The sequence below is a fragment of the Mercenaria mercenaria genome, chromosome 2, assembly GCF_021730395.1.
Source record: "Mercenaria mercenaria strain notata chromosome 2, MADL_Memer_1, whole genome shotgun sequence".
In the NCBI taxonomy this organism is placed as follows: Eukaryota; Metazoa; Mollusca; class Bivalvia; order Venerida; family Veneridae; genus Mercenaria; species Mercenaria mercenaria.
Window position 1 is genome coordinate 61,604,501 of NC_069362.1, and position 25,836 is coordinate 61,630,336.

The 25,836-nt window shown below is 36.9% G+C and overlaps 2 long non-coding RNA genes across 2 annotated transcripts in view; one reads left to right on the forward strand and one right to left on the reverse strand.

Moving 5' to 3' along the window:
* Positions 1-9,904, forward strand: part of LOC123564082 (uncharacterized) — a 75,927-nt gene extending 66,023 nt beyond the window's left edge. The window contains exons 4-6 of the long non-coding RNA XR_008369850.1: positions 599-691; positions 7,933-8,025; positions 9,083-9,904. This is a non-coding gene — a long non-coding RNA (uncharacterized LOC123564082). The remainder of the gene's footprint in view (positions 1-598; positions 692-7,932; positions 8,026-9,082) is intronic.
* Positions 9,905-21,668: 11,764 nt separating this feature from the next.
* Positions 21,669-25,517, reverse strand: LOC128555159 (uncharacterized). The gene is made up of 2 exons (XR_008369851.1): positions 24,575-25,517; positions 21,669-23,965 (listed from the first exon to the last, which is right to left on the reverse strand). It is a non-coding gene; the product is annotated as an uncharacterized LOC128555159 (long non-coding RNA).
* Between the last annotated feature and the right edge of the window lie 319 nt (positions 25,518-25,836).

Here is a 25,836-nt window from a genome sequence, read left to right on the forward strand (position 1 = left end):
TTGAATGTATTTGTTTCATGTAAGCTATACTGTTGAAATATACAAATATCATCATAATTATATATATATAGCCTGTAATTGAACAAAGCTCATTCTCTGCTACACATGAACATTATTCTATACAACTTTGCTAGGCAAGCATTCGTATCACTTTAAACTGCACCAAGATTTTAAACATCTGCACTTAATTAAATGTAATCAGTAGCATTTGTGCAAATAAGCTCCTACCCAGACACCTTAGGAATTATGGCCCTTGAAACTTGTTTTTGATAATCAAAGCACTGAAAGTCTGATAAAGCAGTTGAGGTCATGGTGTGTGTTTGTGTGTGTGTGTGTGTGTGTGTGTGTGTGTGTGTGTGTGTGTGTGTGTGTGTGTGTGTGTTCGGGTTTAACATCTTTTTCAACAATTTTTCAGTCATATAAACGATGGTGCCTACTTGTAGCAGTGAGCACAATACCCAGCTTTAGGTCGTGGTGCATGGTTGACTCGTATACTACTATTCAGATGATTAGGCAGTTTTGGGAGACATTTTCTCAAAAACAGCTCTAGTTTTCAGTTGTCTTAGAATGCTCGATTTACAATTTTTTTTTCCTTCAGGAGGAGACAGAATGGCAGCATTTTCTGCGACAATGTCTGGAACAGATTGCAAGAGTGGCTGAGATACTTACTGCAGAAACCTTTCAGATACTGGTAAATATACACTGCATTTACATTAACAGATTTGGAATTTACTAACATACTAATTGTTTCAATATCTTTAACCATGCAGCTGTTCCATTTTGAGAACCTGATTCTTCGTTTTAGTTCAGACATGCACCTGGGTAGAACAAGCATGCTTCTGCAGCCAGGTGGCATCTTGGAACATAAAAGAATTTTGTTCCTCTTCTTAACTTCACAACATTGTTGAAGTAATTCTAACCTGTATTAGCCACACCAACAGGTTATACCAGGAGACAGGTTAGTATTGATGAGTAGAAATAGCCTTAGGAAGAGTGGAATTTTGTGTTAGGTCATCCTGCTTGACGGTTGTTTTTCTTTTGGTAGAGATCAGTAACGTGACGGATGTACCAATTAATCAGACCATCCTGGCTGATATAATCATGCAGTGTTATAGTTTTTTGGCTGTTGATTCCACGTGTATCACACATCCAAAATGAAACAGGAAGGAAGTGGGTACTTGCTGGTGCCTGTATGCTGCTATGGCTTTAAACAGACTTTGCATCGGTTTCGTTATGGTTATTTGCAGTATTCTGTACACTGTACATATATATGTGTCATGTGCAAAAAAATGTGGGACATTCAAAAGTTGCAGGACTAATGAACTTTGTTGCAACACAAGTAGCAGTTGTGACTAGTTTTGCAGGTTGAGTTGTTTCTGAAAAAAAATTGTCCCATGTAATATACTGAATCAGATCTCTTCTTGTGTACTATACTGGTAATCTAATTACTGTTACTTCCTTACTGATTGCTGAGTTTTAGTAATTTCGACAACTACTGTCTCAGTGTTTTTTAAAATTTGTCATTATAGAGAGAGATTTGCTGATGGTTAGGTACTTTTGGAGAGGTAAGAGGTGATTAATAGCAGATGAAAAACAAAAATTACTTTGTCATATATATAGAGAGAAAATTCTTAGTGATAAATTTGAAATGTACAGGGATTTAACCCTTATAATGCTGCACACTTGATTCTGCCTTTGTGACAATTGTAGTTCAGCCTGCAAATATGTGCCGTCTGATCAAGATCTGCACTGTTCACCATTCAGTCAGTATCCCTTTGGTAGAGTTTGTTTTTTTGTTTTGGGTTTAACACTGTTTTTCAACAGTATTTCAGTAAGAAAATTGGACAGTCATGATAAGTAACCATACAATACCTTAAAGGCCAGTATCAGTTGGTTATGAGTATTTCCAACTGCTTTGAAACTCAAAATTAGTTTACCCAAAAGAAAGAAAAGTGCATACAAGGTTGTTGTGAACTGACCTTGTGACAATGCTTTAAGTTTCAAAGATCATTATTATGGTTGTATCCTTCTTAATTCTGCCCAGAATGTGCTTCAGGTGCGTAAGATGAATTGACAGTTTGCAGATGAACTTTTCTTGTTTCATAGAATACAAAATTGATACAGAAAGTGCTTTAAAAAAGGTCTGAATTATAACTTTCTTGTACGTTGCCATGGTAACAGAACATTCTCCTTAATTTCTAGACAAAGTGTTGGACAGTATAACTTTGTAAAATGATTTTACATGAAATACTTATGTTTTGCTATAATTCTGTATCTGGCAATGTAATATTATTTCAGGTTATTCTGTAATTTAGGCATTAATGAGTTTGCTGAAAACTCATTTTTTGTCAATTTTCAAAATTCTGTAAAAAGCTCAAATATGAATGACCCACTATAATTCCTCCTTAAATTGAAATGGGTATCATAGCTCTGCTGAATCCATACAAGTATTATATTCAGATGCGTGCACTTTTTTAGCTCACCTGTCACGAAGTGACAAGGTGAGCTTTTGTGATCGCGTGGCGTCTGTCGTCCGTGCGTGCGTCCGTCCGTAAACTTTTGCTTGTGACCACTAGAGGTCACATTTTTCATGGGATCTTTATGAAAGTTGGTCAGAATGTTCATCTTGATGATATCTAGGTCAAGTTCGAAACTGGGTCAGGTGCGGTCAAAAACTAGGTCAGTAGATCTAAAAATAGAAAAACCTTGTGACCTCTCTAGAGGCCATATTTTTCATGAGATCTTCATGAAAATTGGTCAGAATGTTTACCTTGATGATATCTAGAGCAAGTTCGAAACTGGGTCACGTGGGGTCAAAAACTAGGTCAGTAGGTCTAAAAAAAGAAAAACCTTGTGACCTCTCTAGAGGCCATATTTTTCATGAGATCTTCATGAATATTGGTCAGAATGTTCACCTTGATGATACCTAGGTCAAGTTCGAAACTGGGTCACGTGGGGTCAAAAACTAGGTCACTAGGTCTAAAAATAGAAAAACCTTGTGACCTCTCTAGAGACCATATTTTTCATGAGATCTTCATGAATATTGGTCAGAATGTTCACCTTGATGATACCTAGGTCAAGTTCGAAACTGGGTCACGTGGGGTCAAAAACTAGGTCAGTAGGTCTAAAAATAGAAAAACCTTGTGACCTCTCTAGAGGCCATATTTCTCAATGGATCTTCATGAAAAATGGTCAGAATGTTGACCTTGATGATATCTAGGTCAAGTTCGAAACTGGGTTACGTGCGGTCAAAAACTAGATGAGTAGGTCTAAAAATAGAAAAATCTTGTGATGTCTCTAGAGGCCATATTTCTCAATGGATCTTCATGAAAATTGGTGAGAATGTTCAGCTTGATGATATCTAGGTCAAGTTCGTAACTGGGTCATGTGCTGTCAAAAACTAGGTCAGTAGGTCGAAAAATAGAAAAACCTTGTGACCTCTCTAGAGGCCATATTTTTCATGAGATCTTCATGAAAATTGGTGAGAATGTTCACCTTGATGATATCTAGGTCAAGTTTGAAGGTGGGTCACATGCCTTCAAAAACTAGGTCATTAGGTCAAATAATAGAAAAACCTTGTGACCTCTCTAGAGGTCATATTTTTCAATGGATCTTCATGAAAATTGGTCAGAATTTTTTATCTTGATGATATCTAGGTCACATGTGCTCAAAAACTAGGTCACTATGTCAAATAATAGAAATAACTAGGTCATACTCAGTTCAACACTGGGTCATGTGGGGATAAGTGAGTGATTCAGGACCATCATGGTCCTCTTGTTTTCTATTAGAAGTTGAAAAATATACATGCAGACCAATTTTTAAAGATAATGTAAAATCTTAAAAGGGGGTGTTTATAAAATTGTTGCTTCTAAAACTGTGAAAATGTTGAAAGGCAATATTTGCTTTAAATAATTACTTCAGGTATGTATTTCAGGCAAATATAAAAATTAGTGCTCTATTTCAGATAAAGAGACCACTATGTGTGAAAAAAATTGTAACATTTTAGTAAAATTTGACTCAGAAATTGCCATTTTTCGCAAAAAGTATAATGTTCCCTTTCCATGGTAACCAGAGCTGATTCATATCTTTTCGCCCTTAATTCTTCATATATGGCTTGAATACTAAAAAGGGTGCAAATATGAAGTAATTCTGAGACTATGAGTTTCCGACACCTTCTTTAATTTTTTGGTTCTTACAGAGAATTGGTCTTAATTATGCTAAACTGTCATACAATGTTGTTTTGTTTCTTGTTGAAGTTGGATAATACCTAAACATAGGTATTGCAGCTTGTATTCATGCTTGACTGTAAAAAAGTTTTGGGTCTTGTCTCAAAGAATTCAATCTCCATGCAGGAATATTGTCAATCGCTCATCCCAGCCTCCAATCAAATCATGTGACAGTGGTAAAACCATGTGATCTTATAGTACTACATGCTTGGCAACGCTTGGTAAATCAAATGCATGCCATAATTGACAAAAGAAGTACTTTTAGTATTACTGCATTATTCTTTTAGTTTTTTGCCTGTTTTACAAGCAAACTATAGCTCAGTAGGTAAGAGCGTTGGTCTACTGATCGCGGGGTTGTGAGTTCGATCCTCGGGCTGGGCGTATGTTCTCCATGACTATTTGATGAACGACATTGTGTCTGAAATCATTAGTCCTCCACCTCTGATTCATGTGGGGAAGTTGGCAGTTACTAGCGGAGAACAAGTTTGTACTGGTACAGAATCCAGGAACACTGGTTAGGTTAACTGCCCGCCATTACATGACTGAAATACTGTTGAAAAACGGCGTTAAACCCAAAACAAACAAACAAACAAATATGATATTGAACTCTTGAGATACAAACTTGGTATAACAAAATTTAAAAAATAACTCGGCTGAAATTCAGCTCAGTTTATTTGTGACGGCAGTGTCTGCTGTACCAGTAAGGGGAAGTAACACTGTGTTGGAGTTTGCCAAGAATTGTCTGAACTATGTAAAGTTAATGTATTTTAACTATGGTACCACACTAGCTGACAATTAGCATATATTGCTGTCAGTCTGTATTTTGCTCACTTAACCATCAGTTTGATGCCTAATTTAGTAACATTTTATAGATTGACATTTAGAGCAAATACATGAAATATGAAGGTGTGTGATATCTGCAGGAAAATAAGCTACATTGAACTTCTGCAATATAGAATATGCAGATTTAACAATATTGTTACAACTGTATGTTAATGGAAGAGTAACATAAAAGGAACATGTTCACATATTTTTTTTACAAGAAAATCCATAAAATATGGGTACTGTGAAAATTACCAGTTATGCAAACTTATTGTCAGCCATAAATGTTAATATTGTGCGGATAGGAGTGAACTGTTGCAACACTTCTGAAATTTTTTGGAAAGGCAGTATTCTTCCTGCTCTTTTACCAAAACTTAACACATATTTTCAATCACTTTACCATTGTTCAGTGTCATACATACTCATTTTGTGCCAAAAATTTCGTCCAAACTGCGGATGAGTAGTTTTAGTTACTTTCCCACGGTTTGGGTGAAAATTTTCAACATGTTCATTTCCACCAAGTTTGACATAGAATGTATATATGACACTGAAAAATGATAAACTGGGTAAAAAAAAGTTACATATTGGTAAAAATGCAAGAAGAATGTAAATTTTCTGCTCTATTTCAAAAGTCTTGCAATGGTTTACTGCCTTCTGCACAATATTTTTGGTTATTAGCTCACCTGTCACAAAGTGACAAGGTGAGCTTTTGTGATCACGCAGCGTCCGTCGTCTGTCCATCAGTCCGTCCGTGCGTGCGTGCGTAAACTTTTGCTTGTGACCACTCTAGAGGTCACATTTTTCATGGGATCTTTATGAATATTGGTCAGAATGTTCATCTTGATGATATCTAGGTCAAGTTCGAAACTGGGTCATGTGCAGTCCAAAACTAGGTCAGTAGGTCTAAAAATAGAAAATCCTTGTGACCTCCCTAGAGGCCATATTTTTCAATGGATCTTCATAAAAATTGGTCAGAATGTTCATCTTGATGATATCTAGGTCAAGTTCGAAACTGGGTTACGTACCATCAAAAACTAGGTCAGTAGGTCAAATAATAGAAAATCCTTGTGACCTCTCTGGTGGTCATATTTTTCATGGGATCTGCATGAAAATTGGTCAGAATGTTCATCTTGAAGAAAAACTAGGTCAAGATTGAAACTGGGTCACGTCCGGTCCAAAACTAGGTCAGTAGGTCAAATAATAGAAAAACCTTGTGACCTCTGTAGAGGCCGTATTTTTCATTGGATCTGTATGAAAATTGATCAGAATGTTCATTTTGATGATATCTAGGTCAAGGCAGAAACCGGGTCAACTGCGGTCAAAAACTAGGTCAGTGGGTCAAATAATAGAAAACCCTTGTGACCTCTCTAGAGGTCATATTTTTCATGGAATCTGCATGAAAATTGGTCAGAATGTTCATCTTGATGATATTTAGGTCAGGTTTGAAACTGGGTCACGTCCGATCCAAAACTAGGTCAGTAGGTCAAATAATAGAAAAACCTTGTGACCTCTGTAGAGGCCATATTTTTCATGGGATCTGCATGAAAATTGGTCAGAATGTTCATCTTGATGATTTCTAGCTCAAGTCCGAATTGGGTCAACTGCGGTCCAAAACTAGGTCAGTATGTCTAAAAATAGAAAATTCTTGTGACCTCCCTAGAGGCCATATTTTATATGGGATCTTCATGAAAATTGGTCAGAATGTTCATCTTGATGATATCTAGATCAAGTTCGAAACTGGGTCACGTGCCTTCAAAAACTAGGTCAGTAAGTCAAATAATAGAAAATCCTTGTGACCTCTCTGGAGGTCATATTTTTCATGGGATCTGCATGAAAATTGGTCAGAATGTTCATCTTGATGATATCTAGGTCAAGTTCGAAACTGGGTCACGTCGGGTCCAAAACAAGGTCAGTAGGTCAAATAATATAAAAACCTTGTGACCTCTCTAGAGGCCGAATTTTTCATTGGATCTGCATGAAAATTGATCAGAATGTTCATCTTCATGATATGTAGGTCAAGTTTGAAACTGGGTCACGTGCAGTCAAAAACTAGGTCAGTAAGTCAAATAATAGAAAAACACTGTGACCTCTGTAGAGGCCATATTTTTCATGGGATCTGCATGAAAATTGGTCAGAATGTTCATCTTGATGATAACTAGGTCAGGTTTGAAACTGGGTCACATGCAGACAAAAATTAGGTCAGTAGGTCAAATAATAGAAAAAACCTTGTGACCACTCTAGAGGCCATAGTTTTCATGGGATCTGTATGAAAGTTGGTCTGAATGTTCATCTTGATGATGTCTAGGTCAAGTTTGAAACTGGGTTACATGCGGTCAAAACTAGGTCAGTACGTCTAAAAATAGAAAAACCTTGTGACCTCTCTGGAGGCCATATTTTTCATGAGGTCTATATGAAAATTGGTGAGAATGTTCACCTTGATGATATCTAGGTCAAGTACAAAACTGGGTCACATGCCTTCAAAAACTAGGTTATTATGTCAAATAATAAAAAAACCTTGTGACCTCTCTAGAGGCCATATTTTTCAATGGATCTTCATGAAAATTGGTCAGAATTTTTATCTTGATGATATCTAGGTCAAGTTCAGAAGTAGGTCACATGAGCTCAAAAACTAGGTCACTGTGTCAAATAATAGAAAAAATGACGTCATACTGAGTTCATGTGGGGGCAGGTGAGCGATTCAGGACCATCATGGTCCTCTTGTTTTTAAGAATATCTTCCAAAAAAATTGTGTCAATAAGTTTATATAGCTAGTCACTTTCAGAGTATTATCGATATTTGAGAAAAAATATTTTTTACCTAAAATGCGTTGGGTTGTCCCTTTTAAACTGTTATACTAAATATATGGGCTTGCATTTTTTTGCAGACTGATACATATGGTTGTATATGGCAGTAGAGTGAAGCTGTTTGAAGTGACGTCTGCAGAGCAGAGTGTTCTACAAACTGATCTGATTGAAGTGTAAGATATTTGTGTATCATATTTTCCCTTAATAACTATAATATCCTGTGTGTTACGTTTTGCAAAAAGGAGCATTTATTATGATCCTAAAAAAAAATGGCTTTAGTAAATATAAACTACAAATTCTACTTTAAACAGGGAATGAACATTAGCAGTTATAGCACAACCAAAGTGCTGGTATTCACCTTAACCTAAATCAACTTTTTATTTTAGCTAACCAGAGATGAGCAGTTGTGATCACTCAGTGTCTGTCCTTCCACACTTTTCTCCGATCAACATCTCCTCTGAAACAATGTGGTGGAAGTTGATGAAACTTGGCCTGTATGTTCTTCTTACAAAATTGTTCAAAATGTTTTGCTTGGGCGCACATAGGGGTAGCCAGAGTTGAAAATAGAAATATCTTTGAACTACATCAGTCCTCCTTAACCACTTGTGAAATAATTTCACACAATTGATCCTTCTGTGACTCTCCACCAAGGTTATAATATTCAAATTGTATTAATTTGTCCAAAAAAAGCAACATTCCCACCAAAGGGCATGGTCACTTTCCCCTTTATGTATATTGTGAAAACTTTGAAAATCTTCTTGTGTGAATCTGAAGGCCAAATTTTAATATAATTTCACCAAACTTGAACAAAATGTGTTTGACCATGAGTCCTCGGCAAAGTTTTATAACTAGCCAAATCAGCCCAGGCACTAAAGAGTTATGGCCCTTGAATTACCGAAAATCGGCCTTTTTACTCTTGTTCGCACTCTTAAGTCAATCATTTCTCATCAGATCTTCACCAGACTTGAACAAAATATGTTTGACCATAAGTCCTCGGCCATGTTTGATAACTAGCCAAGTTGGCCTTGGCACTTTGGAATTCGGAATTACACCGGAAACAAAGATTTTTTAGGCCCGAGTACAAATATCGGAGAGCATCCATCGGTTTTACCAATATTATTGTTATTTTAGTTTGCCACCTTTCTGATAATATGAAATATGATATAATTATATCTTTTTGTTGTTCAACTTTTTGTAATCAATTGACAATGTTTGATTTGTGTTTTACAGGCTTACTTTGTGAGAGCATGCAGGCAGCTAAAGACAGAAGGTCAACAAAATCAGGGTTTTTTTTTTTTAAAAGCAAGAAGGAAACGACAGAAAATGTGAAAATAGAAGATCAAGGGAACAAAAGAACCTGAATAGAATAAACTTTTAAAGATTTTATGCTAAAACTAAATTTATAAGAACATTAGTGATGGATTAACCTCCCATATCTTTTAGCCTGCTGGTGGCAAATGATTTTGCCTTTGCGACCAAGATCAGCCTGAACGTTCTTCCCAAACCAAGAAGCTTCAATATTTTATCTGCTGTTATAGATTAAGGGCGAGTTAGAATAGAAATAACTTACAGCAAAAGCATGTTTTAACGCTATTTATACACTAGGACGTTAATACATCATACAAATTATGCTCGACGTATAACCACCCATCGTGTATAAATAGTGTTAAAACACTATTTTTGCTATAAATTATTTCTTAAATAATGTTTTCCATGAAAAGAATATTTTTTATGCCCCTGGCATCTACTGATGTGGGAAGCATATAGTGATTGTCCTGTCCATCCGTTCGTCCGTACGAGGTTAACCAAATGGGACCTTTTACGTCTAGCATCAGTACCCCTTACTAGAATGACTTGATACTAATGCAGATGTTGAAAATGAGACATGATAAAATACAGATTAAGCAAGTCACTGTTTTGTTACAAGCTTATTTCAAGCCTGAAAGTTCTGTCCAAAAGCATGCAGTGCTGTTACTTAAAGTTATATATGTAGATAGATAAAACTTAAAATCAAAGAAGTGGACAGATTATTTAGTGAATAAAGTTTTTATGCAAGGCATTCCTAGTTTTTGTATTAAAACAGAATTAGTATTAAGTATTTTACACTACCAAGCATGGTACCAAAAAGTGAGTAAGTTCAAAATTACAATCACGAATGATAAAAAAAATCAAGCCTGTGCAAGGCCAATATACTAAGTCTATGCTCTGAATCTGCAAGGATGCAGATAGATTTGCATCTGTTCCTCCATTAGCCTGGGAATCCAGTCTGACAATTTCTAACTTTTTTTCTTCCTGCAAATTGACAGCCTGGGGAAACCTGTTTTCCGACCACAGCGCCACCTATATTACACATGAAATATGCGGGTGTTTAATAAAGAACGATAACTTCTGAAAGCAATAATCCATGGCTAAAAATAGAAACGGAATTCTCACGGAAAAAAATCGTGTACTTCGAAGGTTTCCAAACATTTCTGGGCCATAGACAAATACCAGTTTGTACCTCCCATAGCTTTTCCAGCAAGTTCTAACAACTTTTAAATATGTCGGTATAAACTTAAATTTGCGTCATAGCTATCAAGATGTTATTTTAATGCAGACCTAGTGATCTACGAAAATTGTTGAAATTTCGACAGCATTGCCTTATTTTCAAATCAAACATGCACAAATATGATCACATGTTAATTAGGCTAACTATAGAAGATCAATAATCAGTAGTTACCGGTACATGGAAACTCCTTCAGATTTCCCCAGGCGTTGATAATATCAGAAACTTGATGAATGCCAGTTAACACTAATTAGCGCAAATTAAGTGATATCTTTAATGCAAAGAAACGCATTATGTTATGAACCGTCTGTACGTATGTCCACCCATTAGCAATTTTGTGTCCGCTCTGTAACTCTTGAACCCCTTGAAGGATTTCAAAGAAACTTGATACAAATGCTTACCACACCGAGACAACGTGCAGAGCGCTTTTTTTTATGACTAGCTTCAAGGTCAAGGTCACAGTTAGGAATGAAATGTCATATATGACTTTTCTGTGTCTGCTCTGTAACTCTTGAACTGCTGAAAGGATTTTAAAGAAATTTGGCACAAATGTTCACCACACTGGGGCGATGTGCAGAGCACAGGTTTTGGATGACTTTCAAGGTCAAGGTCACACTTAGGGGTCAAAGGTCATATATGACTGCTTTTTGTATATTGCTCTGTACTGCAGTGCCCTTGTTTATATTTGGCAAAATACCTTTTTGTTCTCTTACAATTAATTTCTTTTGAATTACTTCCCTGTTTTGTTACTATAAATAGCTTATTTTGAAACTTTTTTTATTATTGGCAGTAGGGAAAAACCGAGACCACTTTGCTGTGGTACAACATGGATGGACATCAAATTTTTAGATGCATTTTGACATAACTCTACCTAGTAAGAACTTTTTTTGTGGACTTAAAAATTGTTTGGGGAATTTCTTCGTTTTATTGTTCCTGTCCTTTGGGCTTCAACAGTCAAATCCTTTAAATTTTGCTACCATCCTCTGATGTAACCCTTTGGGCATATATTGCTCTGCTTGGCGGCGCTCTTGTTATAATTTTTGCGGGTCTGTGAGTTAAGTTTTATTAGCTCACCTGTCACGTAGTGACATGGTGAGCTTTTGTGATAGCCCTTCGTCCGTCATCTGTTCACAGTTTGCAATCAACTTTAATCAAACTTGCACACAACTTGTATTTTGCATAATATCTCGGTTCCTTTTGAAAACTGGCCAGATCCCATCATGTGTTCTAGAGTTATGGCCCCTTAAAGAACCAAAATTTACTATTTTTGGCTTGTGAACACAATAGAGACCACATTTTGCAATCAACCTTATTCAAACTTGCACACAAGTTGTATTGACATAATATCTGGGTTCCTTTTGAAAACTTTTGAGATCCCTTCATGGGTTCCATAATTATGGCCCCTTAAAGGGCCAAAATTTGCCAGTTTTGGCTTGTGAACATGATAGAGACCAAATTTTGTAATTAACTTTAATCAAACTTGTACACTACTTGTATTGGTATAATATCTTGGTTCCTTTCGAAAACTAACCAGACCCCATCATGGTTCAAGAGTTATGGCCCCTTAAAGGGCCAATATTTGCTGTTTTTGGCTTGTGAACACGATAGAGACAACATTTTGCAATCAACTTTAATCAAACTTGCACACAACTTGTATTGGCATAATACCTTCATTCTTTTCGAAAACTGGCCCCTTAAAGGTTAAATGTCCAAAATTTGGCTTTTGCAGCCATACAGAGACTTCATTAAAAAGTGATTTTTGAAAAAAATGTCAGTTATCCAGTTTTTGCGCTCATATGACGATTTATGGTTTGATTTGATACAAACTTGCAAAATATCTTCAACAAAAATAAATCTTGGATTCCATGATGAATCTGACATTCAGTAATAGGTTCTCGAGTTTTTTTATATTTGATTACCTCCCCTGATTTTAATCAAAATGGAATTATAGGATTAAGTACTTATAGGATTCATTTTTACTGATCACAAAAGCACTACTGTGAAATCATTTTTATTCGCACAGGATTAATTTTCGCATATTTCGCGCTAGGACCGATGCGCGAATTTAAGACCGTGCTATTCTTATTTTTATGCCCCCAAAGGGAGGCATATAGTTTTTGAACCGTCTGTCAGTCTGTCCGCAATTTTCGTGTCCGGTCCATATCTTTGTCATCGATGGATGGATTTTTCAAATAACATGGCATGAATGTGTACCACAGTAAGACAATGTGTCGCGCGCAAGACCCAGGTCCGTAGCTCAAAGGTCAAGGTCACACTTAGACTTTAAAGGATAGTGCATTGATGGGCGTGTCCGGTCCATATCTTTGTCAACCATGGATGGATTTTCGAATAACTTGGCATGAATGTGTACCACAGTAAGACGACGTGTCGCATGCAAGACCCAGGTCCGTAGCTCAAAGGTCAAGGTCACACTTAGACCTTAAAGGTCATTTTTCATGATAGTGCATTGATAGGCATGTCCGGTCCATATCTTTGTCATTCATGCATGGATTTTAAAATAACTACGCATGAATGTGTGACACAGTAAGACGACGTGTCGCGCGCAAGACCCAGCTCCGTAGGTCAAAGGTCCTAAACTCTAACATCGGCCATAACTACTCATTCGGGGGCATATGTCATCCTATGGAGACAGCTCTTGTTTTATTTTATTTTTTCATTTATAAATTGAAATTGCAAGAATTAAAGTCCACTCGCAACAGTCCTTTTTCACGTTGGCGCGAAATTTCATGCCAGCGAATTTAAATGATTTCACAGAATGTTGGTTTTCTTATGGTGCCACTCATATGAAGTTTAGAGACTATAGGCCTAAGCGTTCTTCCCTCAACAAATTAATATTGATTTTTAGCTCAAGGTCACCGTGACCTTAACCTTTGACCTACTGATTCCAAAAATGTTCAAACATGGGCAATCATCCTATGAAATTTGACGGCTGTAGACCACAGCATCCATTAGTTATTGATCTGAGCTCAAGGTCTGCTGCCATCTTGACCTTTGATCAACTGACCCCTAAAACAAAAGAGGTAATCTACTGACCACTGGTAATCATTTATAAAGTCTGATAACTGTAGGCAAAAATGTTCTTCAATTAGGCCTGAAAAATTGTTTCCCGTAACTGTTGCACAAAAAAGTTGGGATAGGTAGGTCGGTAAATTTGAAAAAAAAAAATTATCCACTGGGACTATTCCAAAATTATTTTTGTGTAAAAAAATGAATACAAATAAGGGAGTTATTCTCTAGCATCACTGCATGACCATGTTGAAGGCATAAATAGTGCAGATTACAATTTTTTGTTGAAAAGTTGAAAAAAAATTTCTCCAAGGCTATAAAAACATTTAGGATTGCGCCAAAAATTTGGGGCAGGTCGGGATACCGGAAACAATTTTTATTTATGCCTTATCGATTGGAAACCGATTTTCAGCTGAAGGTTACAGTGAAATTATGTCTCTCTCGGAAGGGGGGGGGAGACATATTGTTTTTGCCCTGTCCATCCGTTCGTCCGATCAATAACTGGAGAACCATTTGATCTAGAACCTTTAAACTTCATAGGGTTGTAGGGCTGCTGGAGTAGATGACCCCTATTGTTTTTGGGGTCAAAGGTCAAGGTCACAGGGGCCTGACCTTTGAAAACCATTTCCGATCAATAACTAGAGAACCACTTGACCCAGAATGTTGAAACTTCATAGGATGATTGGTCATGTAGAGTAGATGACCCCTAATGTTTTTGGGGTCACTCCGTCAAAGGTCAAAGTCACAGGTGAACATTGAAAACCATTTCCGATCTATAACTTGAGTACCACTTGACACAGAGTGTTGAAACTTCATAGGATGATTGGTCATGCACAGTAGATGACCCCTATTGATTTTGGGGTCACTCTGTTTAAGGTCAAGGTCACAGGGGCCTGAACATTGAAAACCATTTCCGGTCAGTAACTTGAGAACCACTTGACCCAGAATGTTGAAACTTCATAGGATGATTGGACATGCAGAGTAGATGACCCCTATTTATTTTGGGGTCACTTGATCAAAGGTCAAGGTCACAGGAGCCTGAACAGTGACTTGAGAACCACTAAGCCAAGAGTATTGAAACTTAGCGGGATGACTGGACATGTCAAGTAGATGATCCCTATTGCATGCAACCATCAGTGTCTCTTTGACTTTTGCTCCTGACCCCTATTGACTTCTTGCCTATAGGACTTTGCATTGGGGTAGACATGCGCTTTTTTACAAAAGTAATTTCTAGTTGATCTTTGACTTTATGACTTAGTGTCATCTGAAACAGTCAAACATCCTATGAAATTTGACCATTGTTACTGTTAAAGCCAAAGAACTCCACAGTTACCGGTATCAATTAGAAACTGATTTTAGCTCAAGGGTACAGCGCGCCTCTTTGACATTTGAGCAACCTGGATCTCTAAATCGAGAGCTCATCTGCACCTCATGTCCTGCTGTTTACCAAGTTTGTGGTTCCTCCATCAAAGTGTTCTTCAATTATCATTTGGAACGCAATTGCACAGACAGTCTGATAACTCTACATTGTCTCATTCTGGGGCTGGGGGTGGACATGGGCACAGGGGGAGTGCTGGTGCATAAAACATACCATAATATATGTAATTTGTGTTTTCTATGGAAGAAATGTTCCTTTTTTTAGCTCACCTGTCACATAGTGACAAGGTGAGCTTTTGTGATCACCCGTCGTCTGTGCCTGCGTCCGTCCGTCAACAATTTCTTGTCTGCACGATAGTGGTTTCATTTATGATTTTATTTTCACCAAAGATGCACACAACTTGTATCACCATAAGATCTCGGTTCCTTTCTTGAACTGGCCAGATCCCATAATGGGTTCCAGAGTCATGGCCCCTGAAAGGGCCAAAATTAGCTATTTTGACCTTGTCTGCACAATAGCAGCTTCATTTATGATTTGATTTTTACCAAACTTGCACACAACTTGTATCACCATAAGATCTTGGTTCCTTTCTTGAACTGGCCAGATTCCTTCATGGGTTCCAGAGTTATGGCCCCTGAAAGGGCCAGAATTAGCTATTTTAACATTGTCTGCACAGTAGCAGCTTCATTTATGATTTTATTTTAACCAAACTTGCAAACAACTTGTATCACCATAAGATCTTTGTTCCTTTCTTGAACTGGCCAGATTCCATTATGGGTTCCAGAGTTATGGCCCCTGAAAGGGCCAGAATTAGCTATTTTGACCTTGTCTGCACAATAGCCGCTTTATTTATGATTTGATTTTAACCAAACTTGCACAAAACTTGTGTCACCATAAGATCTCGGTTCCTTTCTTGAACTGGCCAGATCCTATTATGGGTTCCAGAGTAATGGCCCCTGAAAGTGCCAAAATTAGCTATTTTGACCTTGTCTGCACAATAGCAGCTTTATTTATGATTTGATTTTAACCAAACTTGCACACAACTTGTATCACCACAAGATCTTTGTTCCTTTCTTGAACTGGCCAGATTCCATCATGGGTTCCAGAGTTATAGCCCCTTAAAGGTCCAAAATTTGCTATTTTTGCTTTTGCAGCCATATAGAGACTTCATTTATGGTTTGATTTGATACAAACTTCCAAAATATCTTCAACAACAATAAATCTTGGATTCCATGACAAACCTGTCAGATCCAGTTGTAGGTTCCAGAGTTATTTTATATCTTATTACCTCCCCTGATTGTTATCAAAATGGATTTATATCAGTAAGTACTTATAGGACTTATTTGAAATTTCATTATTGTCATTAGTTGGACTGAGACAATCAGGGTAGATAACTATGGACTGATTTTGTATCAAATTACCTCCCTTTATTTCAAATTAAAATGGGTATATCTCCGTAACTAATGAAGATACTGATCTGTAATTTCATTTATGTCAACAGATGGACTTGGACAATCAATGAAGATACATATTGACTGAATTTATTTTTAAAATTTTTTGAAGATTTTCCTTTGTAAAATTAAGTGATCCCTGGGGCGGGGTCAGTTTTGACCCCGGGGTCATAATTTGAACAATTTTAGTAGAGGTCCACTAGACAATGCTACATGTCAAATATCTAAGCTCTAGGGCTTCTGCTTTTTGAGAATAAAATTTTTTAAGATTTTCCTATGTAAAATCAAGTGACCCCTGGGGCGGGGTCAATTTTGACCCCAGGGTCATGATTTGAACAAATCTGGTAAAGGTCTACTAGGCAATGCTTCACACCAAATATCTAAGCTCTAGGACTTCTGGTTTTTGAGAAGAAGATTTTTAAAGTTTTTCCTTTCGGTTGCCATGGCAACCAGAGTTCTGCAATGGAATTCAATTCTTTTAACAATTTTGAAAGGGGGCCACCCAAGAATCATTCCTGTTAAGTTTGGTGTAATTCTGCCCAGTGGTTTTCAAGAAGAAGACCTGGGTCTTGCGTGCGACACGTCGTCTTACTGTGGTACACATTCATGCCAAGTTATTTGAAAATCCATCCATGGATGACAAAGATATGGACCGGACATGCCCATCAATGCACTATCTTTTAACCTCTAAGTGTGACCTTGACCTTTGAGCTACGGACCTGGGTCTTGCACGCGACATGTCGTCTTACTGTGGTACACATTCATGCCAAGTTATTTGAAAATCCATCCATCGATGACAAAGATATGGACCGGACACGCCCATCAATGCACTATCCTTTAATGTCTAAGTGTGACCTTGACCTTTGAGCTACAGACCTGGGTCTTGCATGCGACACGTTGTCTTACTGTGGTACACATTCATGCCAAGTTATTTGAAAATCCATCCATCGATGACAAAGATATGGACTGGACACTCAAATTGTGGACAGACTGACAGACGGTTCAAAAACTATATGCCTTCCTTCGGGGGCATAAAAAAGTTACTAAATAAACTACTTATAGTAACATAAAAGGGAAGTAATTAAAAAAAATTGTTGTAAATGAACAAAAGAGAGATCTACCAAATAAAAACAAGAGCACTGCAATGCAACCCAAATGCAGAGCAATATACACACAAAAAGTCATATGACCTTTGACCCTTGAAGTGAGCCATCCAAAATAGGCGCTCAGCACGTCGTTTCATTGAGATGAACATTTGTGTCAGGTATCTTTGAAATCTTTCAAGGGGTTCAACAGTTACACAGCGGAAGGGAAATTGCTAACCAACAGACAGACATACGGACACCGAGGTGATAACATAATACGTCCCTTCAGGCGTATGAAAAGGAATCAAGATCTATGGTAATACAAGTCATGTGCAACTTTGGTTAAAATGAAATCATAAATGAAGCTGCTATTGTACAGACAAGGTCAAAATAGCTAATTTTAGCCCTTTCAGGGGCCATAACTCTGGAACCCATTATGGGATCTGGCCTGTTCAAGAAAAAAACCAAGATCTTGGAGTGATACAAGTTGTGTGCAAGTTTGGTTAAAATAGCTAATTTTGGCCCTTTCAGGGGCCATAACTCTGGAGCCTGTTATGGGATTTGGCTGGGTCAAGAAAGGAACCGATATCTTATGGTGACACAAGTATTGTGCAAGATTAAATTCAAATCATAAATGAAGCTGCTGTTGTGCAGACAAGGTCAAAATAGCTGATTTTGGCCCTTTCAGGGACCATAACTCTTGGGCTCATAATGGGATCTGGCCGGTTCAAGAAAGGAACAAAGATCTTATGGTGATACAAGTTGTTTGCAAGTTTGGTTGAAATAAAATCATAAATGAAACTACTATCGTGAAGACAAGAAATTGTTGACGCACAAAAATAGCAAATTCTGGCCCTTTAAAGGGCAATAACTCAAGAACCCATGATGGGATCTAACCAGTTTCCGAAAGGAACCGAGATACCATGCCAATACAAGTTTTGTACAAGTTTTATCAAAATTGCTTGCAAAATGTGGTCTCTATTGTTCACAAGAAATTGTTTTGTTTTTTGTTTTTTTTTGTTGGATTTAACGTCGCACCGACACATGATAGGTCATTTGGCGACTTTCCAGCTTTAATGGTGGAGGAAGACCCCAGATGCCCCTCCATGCATTATTTCATCACGAGCGGGCACCTGGGTAGAACCATCGACCTTCCGTAAGCCAGCTAGATGGCTTCCTCCTATGAAGAATTCAACACCCCGAGTGAGGCTCGAACCCACATCGATGAGGGGCAAGTGATTTAAAGTCAGCGACCTTAACCACTCGGCCACGGAGGCCCCACACACACAAGAAATTGTGGATGGATGGACAGACGTAGGGCGATTATAAAAGCTCACCCTGTCACTACGAAAATCCTGGTTAAAGTTTTGCTTGCAAGTACATATAGCTATTACTTAAGGTGTTTCGTGGGTTTCCTACGAAAATTTCGAAGTATGAGTTATAAGACTGATATAAGGTCTGTATGTACTAACATATCCTGTCTTTCATTTGGAGAAAAACTCAGGAATTACAAATGTACCATAATTAAAATGATTATAGTGAAGTCTACAAGCAACCACCGACTAGATATATTCCTTAATGAGTTACTGAGATCATTGCGTTGGAGATGCACAGCTTAAAAATGTACCATGAATTGATTACAGTGAAGTCTACATGCATTAAGTTAGCTCTAAAACTGTTTCACAAATGGATAAAACAATTTAGCAGATGGTTGCACATAATGCTAATTACGACACTAGTATTCAGAAATCCATGTGGATGTAGACTCTGTTCTTGCAGACAGTCTAATAGAATTTGAGACAGGCTGAAATTTTAATACCCTGACAAACGGCAAGGGTGTCCGTGGCTAGTCATCATTAGTAAATTACATTTTACATAATAATAATATAAACAAAATAATTAGCGTCTTTAAGGAAATTGTTTATGAAAAATGAAATAATTTACAAAACGCAACATGTGAACAATAACATTGAATTTAGTTATATTCCTGAGTTTGAAAAAGTGTAATAACATAAATTTTAATGGGATTTTTTAATTTACAGAAAAATGGCGATTTCCCTTGAAAAATACATGTGCCGCCAGGTGGCGCTCTTCAAAGGAAATTTGGACTCTGAACGATTTTCTTTTTTCTCCAAATAAAAGGCAGATGTTAGTACAAACGGACCCAATATCAGTCTAATATCTCATACTTCGGCATTTTCGTAGGAAATCCGCAAACCACCTTAAGTAATAGCTATAATATAATTGTACTTGCAAGCAAAACTTTAACCAGGATTTTCTATGTCCAAAAGGGGGCATAATTTGACCAAAATGCATGTCCGAGTTTTGGGCCTTGATGCTATAAACTGGTTTTATAACCATGAAGACACATAAGAATTTCAATTCAATATCTGCATTAGTTTTGGAGAAACTTGCATGCAAACTTTAACCAGAATTTTCTAAGGCCAAAATACATGTCAGAGTTATGGGACTTGATCCAGTGAGGTTGGTAATTGACCTAGAAAAAGAAACAATAAGTTTCAAATCTATACGCCTTTAAGTAATAGCTATATATACACAAAACTTTAACCAGGATTTCCTAAGTTCAAAAGGGGGCATAATTTAGCCAAAATGCATGTCCGAGTTATGGGACTTGATGCTATCACCTAGTTTCATAACCACGAAGACAAATATTAAGTTTCAATTTGATATCTGCATTAGTTTTGGATATAGTAACTTGCATGTAAAACTTTAACCAGGATTTTCTAAGTCCAAAAGGGGTCATAATTTGCCCAAAATAGATGTCGGAATTATGGGACTTGACCCAGTGAGGTTGGTAATTGACCAAGAAAACGAAACAAGAGCTTTCACTAATGGTGACAAATGCCCCCGCAGCGCCTTGACCTTTGACCTGGTGACCCCAAAGTCAGTAGGGATCGTGTACTCAATAACTACTATCAGCATGTGAAGTTTGAAGGTCCTGGGTGCAGTGGTTCGCGAGTAAATTGCCTTCATGCAAAAAGTTAACATTGTGACGAATGAACTAGCAAACTAACGGACGAACAGTTGAAAACTAATATGCCTCTCTTTGGGGGCATAAAAAATAAGTTTTAAAGCTAAATGCTTTTAAATGATTGCCATATGTACTTGCATGCAAAACTTTAACCAAGGTTTGACACCGACACCAGGGTGAGTAGAACAGTCGAGCTAAAAATTGGTGCCAGAGTTATGACCTTGTGTCATATGATGTCGGTGATGACATTGAAAAACTACTAGTATTTTAAGTTTGAATCAGATCCATAAAGTGATAACAGAGTGAAAGTGCACCAAAACTTTAACCTGAAATTCTAAATAAAAAGGGATAATTCATGAAATATTGATGTGAGAGTTATGGCCCTCAATATGCCAGATAATGTGGGTTTTGATGAGGAATAACTATTTTAAGTTTAAAGCAAATCCATCAAGTAATTACAGAGATAAGGAGAAAAAAAGAGAAAGAGTAAAAACCTTTAAGCAAGGTGGGGATGCTGATGCCAACGCCAGGGTGAGTAGGATAGCTCTCCATACTTTGTATACATTTATGCCAACTAATTTCAAAATTCCTTCATGGATGGCAGCATTATGGACCGGACACAAAATAGACCCTATTAACCTTTGACCTCAGTATGACCTTGACCTTGGAGGTAGGGGTCTGAGTCTTGCGCATTACACATCATATTATGGTGAACATTTTTGCAAAGTTATTTCAAAATCCCTTTATGGATGGCAGAGTTATGGACCGGACATGAAATAGATCCTGTTAACATTTGACCTCTAAGTGTGACCTTCACCTGGGAGCTAGGGCTCTGGGTCTTGTGCATGACATGTCATCTCATTATAGTCAAAATTTATGCCAAGTTATTTCAAAATCCCTTCATGGATGGCAGGGTTATGGACTGGACACAGAACAGACCTGGTTAACCTTTGACCTCTAAGTGTGACCTTGACCTTGGAGTTATGGACCAGGCACGAAATGTGACAGACGGATAGAAGGAAAGTGGATGAATGCAGCCTATTTCTATGTCCCTCTTGAATGGCAGGGTTATTGACTGGACATAAAACGACCATGTTAACCTTTGACCTCTAAGTGTGACCTTGACCTTGGAGTTATGGACCAGGTATGAAGTGTGACAGATGGACAGAAGGAAGGATGGATGGACGCAGCCTATTTCTGTCCCCAATTTTTTCTTTATAAAAAGGTGGGGGACAATAATGTCATGCTAGAATTTTAGACAGCATAGAACAGAGCTGAGCTAGTGTATTATACACCTACTATTCTTTGTACCAGAGGATGCATACAATCAAATACAAATATTTATTTACTTTTTTATTAATCTGCACAATTTATAAAAAGATATTGTAAGGTAATACAAATGCAACAAAACATAATACAATGGTGATATTTACAAGATTATTTACAATTATTTTCAGAAAATATGCTAAACATTAACAATTCATAATTCATGTATGATAATTTATTTTTCAACAAGAAAACGTCAGTATCTTTGTTTTTTCATTCACATTCACTTGGTATATTCATTCATGCATATACATTTATTCAATACATACGTACCATCTTTTCTTTCATTTTTTCATGTACGTTCGTCTATTCATTAATTTCATTCACTTGGTATATTCATTCATCCATTTTCATTCATTCACATTTAATTTCATTCATCCATTTTCATTCATTCACATTTATTTGTTCATTCACTCCTTCATTCATGCCAAATATGATAAACATTAACAATTCATATACATGTATGATAATTTTTTTTTTTCAACAAGAAAATGTCAGTATCATTGTCCTTTCATTCACATTCACTTGGTATATTCATTCATGCATATACATTTATTCAATACATACTATCTTTTATTTTATCATGTATATTCATTTATTCATTAATTTCATTCATCCATTTTCATTCATTTACATATATTTGTTCATTCACTCCTTCATTCATGCCTATTCATATTCATTCATCATGTTCACTGTTCATTTATTCATTCATCTATTAATTCATATTCTGTTATTTCTTCACTCATGCATATTCATTTACTATTTCATATTCCTTCATTCCTTCATTCATGCGTATTAATTAGCCCTTATCATGCTATATTTCTATAATGGACTTGTTTATCTTCCAATTTGGACAGTACCGCTGACTGTTAAAAGGGGTGCTTACCAAAATACACCGACTGAATAGTGAACTGTGCAGATCATGATTAGACTGCATGGATCCATTCATGTGTCCAGCATGGTAAGGGTTGATTTTTTTTTCTTCTACAATATTTCATTTTATATCAATATATTTTTCATTCTTCCCTGTCGTTTCTCTCATTTTACATTATTTGTGAGGTTTAGGGTGTGCAATTTTTGACACAAACACTGCTAACACCAGAGATCTCAAACACACCAATCTAAATAAAGGTTGTTGCATTAGTCTGAACGTTTTTATAGACCACATACATGTATAAAACAATTTAAAAAAATTTCATAAACCTATAGTGACAACCTTTAATTCTCTTTACCTATTTAAATCCCTTATTTGCAAAGGTCAGAAATCTCCAAAAGAAAACAGAGAAAAAAACTAGTACGTATTACTAGTAATTGCTTTGTAATAAACAATAATTTAAAATTAGTATTACTGAAGTAACTGAAGTGGTACAATTTAACTATACTTGAATGTTTGCAACAAAACCAACATCAACTCATCTGTGAAACAATTGCTAATTGCTCATAAGAAAAAGTTGTTTCTAGGTTTTTCTAATTTTGGCTCAAGCAGAAGCTAAAAGGGGTCAAGTGCCCCAATTTAAACAAAATTTGGGGAGGACCTTATAATAAAGCTACATACCAAGTTTGATGAAGATCCTTCACTCAGTTCAAGAGAAGTCATTTTATGGTACATCTAATTTTGGCTCAAGCAACCAAATGCCCCAATTTGAAAGCACCTTATAATGTTGCTACAGCATAAGAAGCTGTCTTTTAAAGGCATTTCTATTTTTGGCTCTCCAATTCATATATTCAGTACCAGTGACCCCAAAAAGAGTCCAAGTGCCCCTATTGCAACAAATTTGGGACCAGACCTTACAATGATGCTGCAGACCAAGTTTGATAATGATCCTTCACAAGGTTCTTAAGAAGAGGTTGTTTATAGTTTTTTTTCTTCTAATTTTGTCTCAAGCAGCCCCTAAAAGAGGCCAAGTTCCCTCATCTAAACAAAATACGGAGAGGATCTTATTATAAAGCCACATACAAAGTTTGATGAATATCCATCAAATGGTTCATGAGAAGAAGTTATTACAATGTATTTCTAATTTAAGCTCTGGCAACCCTTAACTAAGGGGCCAAGTGCCCCCATTTGAACATACTTGGGAGATGACCTTATAATGATGCTACTATCAAAGTTTGATGAATATCCATTAAGTGGTTCTTGAGGAGAATTTCTTTTAAGTTTTTTTTTCTACAGCCCCTTAAATGGATCAAGGTAAGCCATTTGAAAAAATTTGATAGAGGTCATTGCAAGAATCATACTGACCAAATTTGGTGTAATTCTGACCTGTAGAAGTTCAGATGACTTAAAATGTAATTGCAGTGTATTTCGGATTCTTAAGGTAGTTCTGCACGTTTGATAAACCGGAAGTGATGGCGTGACGTCATTTATCCGGAAAACATAAAATAAAGCCTGGATTCGGTGAACGGAAATGAAAATCATTTTATGAATAATGGAAAACCTGTGACTTAATTTTTTACACGGGCTTGTTACTAACTTTTAAAGTTAAAATTTAGATATTAAAACAACTGACAGTTAAATAATTCGAAATAATGTCTTTAAAAATTAGGGTGAAATGTGTGGGTCACTTTCATCCTGATCAAATATTTCAAAAAAAAGCACACGGACCTATACATTTTTTTCCCCACATTATAGGCAACATTGTTTATTTACAACTGTGAGAAGTTTCATTAAAATCTACATTGTAGAAAAAATTCTATTAGGGAAAATGTTATGAAAGCTATGATTTTTGCCATAGACTCCCATTATGAAAAAATAGCTTTGAGGTCCAAATTTTTCAAATCAGTCTAGCAAAAAATAAAGCACACGCCCCTATATGTTTTATTTGCTCAATTCTCTTGATATATTGTGCAGTTTTGAAAAATCACAGTTTAATCAAATTCTACATTGTAGAAAAATTTTTGATCCAAATGTGCAGAGCCACCTTAACAAGATCTAATAACACACAGTATACCCCCTTGATGGATTCAGTAATTCAAGTTATGTGATTCTAGGCCAAAGCAATCTCAAGTTATTATCCAGAAACTGTTTAAATGTTCCGGGTCACTGTGACCTTGACGTTTGACCTATGGATGTACCAGTCATTTAGTGACTTCCATATCAAATGTGATCTTAAACCGAAGCATTCTCATGGATCAATGTGACCTTGATCTTTGCTGTTCTGACCTCAAAATCTATAGGGGTCATTTGCTGTTCAAGATCAACCTCCCTATTAATTTTTGTTATCTTAAGCTCAAGTTTTGTCCAGAAATGGTTTAACTGTTCTGGGCTGCAGTGACCTTGATCTTTGACCTACTGGCCTCAAAATCAAAAAGGAGCCATCTACTGGTCATGATCAACTGCCCTATTAAGTTACTTGATCCTGGACCCAAACATTCTCAATTATCGTCCAAAAACAGTTTATCTGTTCTGGACCACTGTGACTTTGATCACTTGACCACTGACCACTGACCTACTGATCTTTATATCAATAGGGGTCATCTGCTGGTCATGATCAAGCTCCAAATAAAGTTTCGTGACCTAGTCCAGAGCAGTCTCAAGTTATCATTCTGAAACTGATTAACTGTTCCGAGACACTGTGACCTTGACTTTTGACCAACTGATCTCAAAATCAGTAGCTGGTCATGACCAACATCTCTATCAAATTTTGTGATCCTAGGCCCAAGCAGTCTCAAGTTATCATCCATAATCTGTTTAACTGTCCAAGGTCACTGTTACTCTGACTACTGGCCTACTCATCTCAAGATCATTAGTGGTCATTTAATGGTCATGATCAACCTCCCTTTTCAGTTTCGTGATCCTAGGTCCAAGCGTTCACAATTTATCGTCTTGTAACTGTTTATCTATTTCGGGTCACTGTGACCTTGCCCTTTGGGCTTATTAAGTTCAAAAGCAACAGGTTTATCTGCTGTTCAGACTAACCTCCCTTTTTAACTGTCTTGATTTTTAGGCTCAAGCATTCTTTAGTTGTCATCTGGAAACCATTTAACTGTTCCAGGTCACTTTGCCCTTTGCCCTTGGACCTACTGATTTCAAATGCTGGTCATGACAAACTCCCTACTGACTTTCATGATCCTAGGCCCAACCTTTCTTGAGTTATCGTCCTAAAACTGATTGGTCTTCAGACCAACTGACAGACAGACCAATCGGCGGACAGTCTGACATCTGCCCCAGTATACATTTGAC